This window comes from Rhinolophus sinicus, chromosome X (genome assembly GCF_036562045.2).
Source record: "Rhinolophus sinicus isolate RSC01 chromosome X, ASM3656204v1, whole genome shotgun sequence".
NCBI classification, from domain to species: domain Eukaryota; kingdom Metazoa; phylum Chordata; class Mammalia; order Chiroptera; family Rhinolophidae; genus Rhinolophus; species Rhinolophus sinicus.
The window spans coordinates 61,723,057-61,729,049 of record NC_133768.1 but is presented as its reverse complement, the minus strand read 5'-3'; the positions used below and the strand labels follow the sequence as shown (position 1 = coordinate 61,729,049).

The 5,993-nt window shown below is 37.8% G+C and overlaps 1 non-coding gene across 1 annotated transcript; it reads left to right on the top strand.

The window, feature by feature from the left end:
- Positions 1-4,886: 4,886 nt before the first annotated feature.
- LOC141569844 (U6 spliceosomal RNA) lies at positions 4,887-4,993 on the top strand. The gene has a single exon (XR_012493625.1). It is a non-coding gene; the product is annotated as a U6 spliceosomal RNA (small nuclear RNA).
- Positions 4,994-5,993: the final 1,000 nt, after the last annotated feature.

Sequence of the window (5,993 nt, the reverse complement as noted above, 5' to 3'; positions counted from 1 at the left end):
TTTGGTCTTGGAAGCATGCCTGTGGTTGGCACTATAAAAGCCACCACACTTGGTTCAGCCTTTGGGCACTGGGTGGTCTTAGGGTCACATTTGGTTTTTGGTATTCGCCTGCTGGCCAATTGTCTTGCGGTCGATGGACCATGTATATGGAGTAAGACGACGTTGCATCCCAATTTGGTGCCTGGACAGGTTTTGGTTTTGGTATTCGGATCCGAAGTTAGATTTTCTGGTCTTTGACTGTCTGATTCAGGGAATACTTGGATCTGTCTCTATGTGTGTGTGAATGTATATCAAGTGCAGCTGTATTTGTTCAAGCTCAAAAATGGGATCTAAGGTTTCAATCCCAGCTAGGAGCCTATTGGACAAAATATTAGGTCATTGGCAAAACTACAGCTATAAGCCGTTGACAAAAAAAAATTAAAATAATGTTCTATTACAGTACTGCTTGGCCAATGCATATTTTAGATCCTTGAGGGTGCTGGTCACTCAGTAGTTCAATGAATTATTATACTATTTTGCAACTGGAATTGTTCTGTTAGAGGTCTGGGAAATAGGATGAAATTTCTTATGTATAAGCCTTTATGGTAGACTTAGAAAAGAAGGGAACTAAACTGAGAAACTGAGTTCAGAGAAGGAGACTCCACCCATCTCCTCATCTACTTATAACCAGGAATGCCTGAGGCTGAGGTAACTGAATTAAAAAAAAGAGACACTTTTAAAAGCAAGCTGCTAATTCTCAAACTGGACCTCCCACCTCTTGTTCCAGCCTCTTTGAAATTGTAGGGGGAATTATAAGATATTAGGACCTCTCTGCAATTGTTAATATTCTGTTTATATGTATATGATCTCTGAAATCTGTGCTTGTCTGTGTTTTATATATAATGTAGTGTTTTTGCCTCTGGAAGCTATTACCAGATTATATTTGATTGGCTTAAAGAAAAAAGATTAAGTGCTTATATGAATTTAAATAAAAAAACTAAGTCAAGTATTTTTCAAGACCACGTGATCTACAAATATTTCATACTAAGACTAGTTTAACTTTTAGTTAGATATGTGTTTTTAGGTTAACATTAAATATGGTATCTTTTGCCTGGGTTTACAAAAATAAATTCATGTTATCTCAGTCACAAAATTTGTCCAAAAATAGCTTGGGTAATAATTACCTTTGAAATCTCCTAAACTTAAGAACTAATAAAATGTTAACAGATAAAACTTTTCAGTAGTAATAGAGTGTGCATGCTTGGACGAGGTTTCTCAGCATCTGTTGGTAACTTAAGATTTCAGTTTTACTAAGTTTTGTTAAATGATAAAAAAAACTTGAATATCTAGGTATTTCAAAATAACAAAATGCTGAAATATTAATTATTGGATGAGTTTGAGTTCCCTACTTTTTTTTGTCGCAGAAAATGTAAAAAATAACGTAAGATCTGTCAGTAAATGTGTTTTGTATTTTTTTGAAAATGCAATTTAAAAAATTTGTAGATACATTGCTAACAAAAACCTGTACTTCTAAAGGTTGTAAAATGTGTTTATGGATTTGCTAATGGAAATATTGGATAGTTGCTTTAATTGTCAGTAAAAGTTAAGGTTCTGAAGGTTATGGATTCTAATTAATGTGAAAGGAAATGATGTGTGTTTTCAAGGAAGGCATAAGGTATGGAAATACATTTTTGAAGGAGCTAAAAGAAAGTAGTTTGTCTTAAGGATGCTTATTTCTGAATGAGTGGGAGGAGACAAACTAAGAGGGACTGGGAAAGTTGTAAAAGGTTTGTGAAGGAAAATCTTGAGAAAATTTTATACACGGTTAAGCTAAATGTGATTAACTAAATTTAAATCTCAAAAGTAAACTAATGTAAAATAAGAGTTAAGTTTGTCCTCTCTACTAATATAAAGTTTGTTAGACTATTTGTCTGCTACTGATATTATGGAAAAGTTTTCCGCCTGAAAAGCAAACATTATATGTATCATCAGAATAATTTCTATGTTTTATATTGTCTTAATTAGGCCACTAGTTACTAAAGAAAATTAAACTTCTATATTTTAGGACTGCTAGAGTTCATGTATCCTCCTTGGTGTCAGATATAGGCCAATATAAGGAAGCTTGTTTTCCTAACCTGGCAAGATATTATAATGGTTCTGGTCCACTATTACTTCCCTGATAAAGAGGCTGAGATCCTAAAAAAAAGGCCAGGGGATTTGTTTAAATGTCTTTAATAACCGAGACAGGAAAAACGAGGAAAGAAAGGAACAATGAGACTGTGGATAAGGCCAGAAGCAGGCCAGAATTTTGGCTGCAGTTAATAGGTAGACCAAGGCCAGGACCACCTCAGAGCCACCCCAGTAGTCCCAGAATAGGAAACAGAGCCTGTTTTAGATGTGGAAGCCCAGACCACTGGGGTAAGGAGTGTCCTAATCCGGGAAAGCAGCCGTGGCCCCTGTGCAAACTAACGGGCACTGGAGGAGGGATCCTCCCCTCTTCTGAAAGGAGCGGAAACCAACTCTTTCCCTGCAAATGGCTGTAATTGACTGATGGACCTAAAGTGCCCAGTGGCTCCTGAGAAGAGACCATGCTCATCACCAGGGAGAAACTACACATGACCTTTGATGTAGCAGGTAAGCCTGTTAATTCCCTGACTGATATGGGAGCCATTTATTCTGTCTTGACTGCTCACTCTAGACCTATTTCTTCCTCTAAAATCTGCTCAGTTATAAAGATAAAGAGAGCCCCTAGATTTGGGCTCATTTTACTCAGCCTGTTCTTACCATTGGTCTATTCCTTGGAGGAAATGTAAAACAAAACGAGCAAATCAGACTTAAAAAAAGACTCTGGGAAAGTTTTGTCAGGAGACTTCTAAGCCCTGAGACTGCTGCTCATTGCTTTGAATTCTAACCTCAATTCTGTTATGTCCTATGTTGTTAAATTGGGAGAGGTTCAGCAGGCACTTGGGAAATATGGAGGACTGGCACCTCCCCCAGGCTGACCCCTCTGCATATTATAGCCCTGGAAAGCCAGGGGACTAAGTACTATTAGAAGCCTAGAGGGGGAGAGGTCTCTAACAAACCAGATGGCTCCTAAAATAGAAGGGACCCTTTGCAGTTTTTCCAAGCACCCCAATTGGTGTTGGGCTTCAGAGAGTCAGTGGCTGGTTCCACTTCCCTCGAATCACACTTATTTCATTTAAGTATCCACAGGACTCCCCTAGAAGGAAGACTGTCACTCCTGTTCCTGTGAGCCAATTGAAGACCTTAGTTCCTCTTCAAATGGACAAGTTTGTGCCATCTGAAACACAGCAGTTTTCATCTCCAGATGGTTATCTCCAGATGGTCGTCCCTTCTGAGGATGACAAACCAGGCCAGCAGCCCCTTAACCCAGAGGACCAGCTTTTTCTCTTGCAGTTCCTCCATGGCCACCTCCCCACTGTAACAGAATAGCAAAGAACTCTGGTGCCCATAGGCAGGAACTATGCCTACTCTCAGCAGGAAATAGCAAGAGGAGTCATCACCCATATCCCTGGATTTAAACATTGTCTTAATTAATATAGTTATTTGTTTCCTCTCTAATCTAACCTTACTGATTTTATAGAAAATAAAATGAACACAAGATGGGGGGATTGAAACAGGGCCTCATTGAGACCCCCAGAAAAGAGGCCTTGCAATGTCCCTGGCCTCACCTCTTCCTGCCCTAGAGCTTAACAATTGAAAAATCCCCTCCTTGCAGTTTGAGCTTGAAATGTCCCCTGTCCAGTTTCTTGCTTTAGATAATTACCCCGAAATGTGCTTGCTTATGATCACAATACCGCTTTCTTACTGAGCGCAACATTCCTTGCTTATTGATCACAATCTCTGTGGCCTAGCATTCTTTCCAGGTTACTGTCATCACTGCTCCTGAGTTGACGACCACATTGGAGAGCCACATCGCCAGAGGGAGGAACCATCCCCTGGCCTCTAGAGGAATGTCTGGATTTTCCCTTAAATATCCGAGGCTGGTCTGAGAATGTGAAGGCAGTTTTTGGAGGTGTTCACACGCTGCCTTCTCAGATCACTGGTGCTCTGATAATAAACGCTTATTCTATGACCCAACTCCTGTGTGGGTCTATTGGCTGAGCGGGGCAGGGAACATGAGCCTCAGACTCGTTTGGCCTCCGGTTTCACACTTACCAGGCATACGATATTATGCCTGAGCAAGTTAGTTTAAAACTCTATACTTCATAGAGTTGTTGTGACAATAAATCATATATATGTAATTTGACAAAGTGGCCCATAAAACTCTGCTTAATAAATGTTGACTCTTTTTATTACTTTTAAATTATTTATTACTTGATCACATCCAGATCCCCTTGTCTGTCAACCAGTTCTACATAATTTCTTGTCCTTTGCTGAATCCTAGTATAGTACATGTTCATTACAATCAGCAAAGAACTCTGTCTTTGTGTACAAACACTTTAATGTCAGGGTTTTCATTAGCTCTTTCTACCACTCTGGCCACGTACGTCCCCATTAGCTAATGTATAGATTCATGTATTGTTGGAACTTAAGGTGATTTGCTCCCCTCCAATCGGCACTGAGATAAAAAATAAAACACCTGATGCTGTCCAGAAAAAATATTTTCTCTCTCTGGACTCCATGCTCAATGGAAAGAAGAGTTTTCTAGTTTGCCCTGTCTTTGGCTGCATGCTACCCCAAAGCATTCATACATTACTGAATTAAAAGTGGTAGAAGAGAGTAAAGGGGGCCAACTATTTGGTGATGGAAGGAGAACTGACTCAGGGTGGTGAGCACACAATGTGATATATACATGATGTATGATAGAATTGTACACTTGAAACCTATGTAATTTTACTAACCATTGTCATCCCAATAAATTTAATTTAAAAAATGACCTCATGGTGCTAACTTCAGTAGCACATATACTATAATTAGAATAATTCTGAGAAGATTAACATGGCCTCTGCACAAGGATGACACACCAATTCATGAAGCATTTCATAATTTTAAATAGGTACTTTCATATGTTATGCTGAAAGTGAAAATGGTAAAATCCTATAATGGTGAATCCAGCATTATCTTCAAAATTACAGATGCATTTATTCCTTGGTCAAGCAATCCCAAGTCTAGAAATATATCCTTCAGATATACTTTCACACATATGAAATGATGTATTTACAGTTTTTCATAAAGCATTGTTTGTGATTGCAAAGGATTAGAAAAATACAAAAGTCTATCAAGTGGAGACTGATTAAATAAACTGTTACATCTATACAATGGACTATAATGCAGACAGAAAAAAATGAGTATGTTCTTAATGTATTGATATAGAAAGATATCCAAAATATACAATAAAAACAAAGCTTCAAGATATAGAACAATGGTATATCTTAGGTTAATTTTCTATAAAAAAGGAGGGCATAAAAATATATATTCACATTGGCTTGTATTTGCATAAAGACACAAAATAAATTAAACATGATTACCTATAGCAGGGATAGAAAATTATGGCCAGCAGATCTGCTGCTTATTTTTATAAATAAAGTTTTACTGGAACATAACCATAACATTTGTTTCTGTGTTGTCTATGGCTGCCTTTGCATTAAATTGCAGAATTCAGCAATAACAACAGAGACCACATGGCCTGTAAGCCTAAAATATTTATTACTTGACCCTTTGCAGAAAAAGTTTGCCAACTCCTGACCTACAGAGTAGGGGGAATGGATAAGTACATGAATGAAAGTAAGAATTCTCGCTGTACACACCCTTCTGTATGGCTTTGGGTTTTTAACTTATTTATCAATGTATTGCCTTTTTATAAAAATAAAAACAAGGCCAGTAAAATCTTGTTTGCATCTTCTTGGTAAAAAACAGTAATAGACCTAGAGGAGGAATTTGTGATTTTGCTTGAATTAACTTTCTCTCTCTCTCTCTCTCTCTCTCTCATAGCTGCTCAAAAAATATTGTTTAATTAATGAATGAAGGAATAAGCTGAAATAGCCTTAATT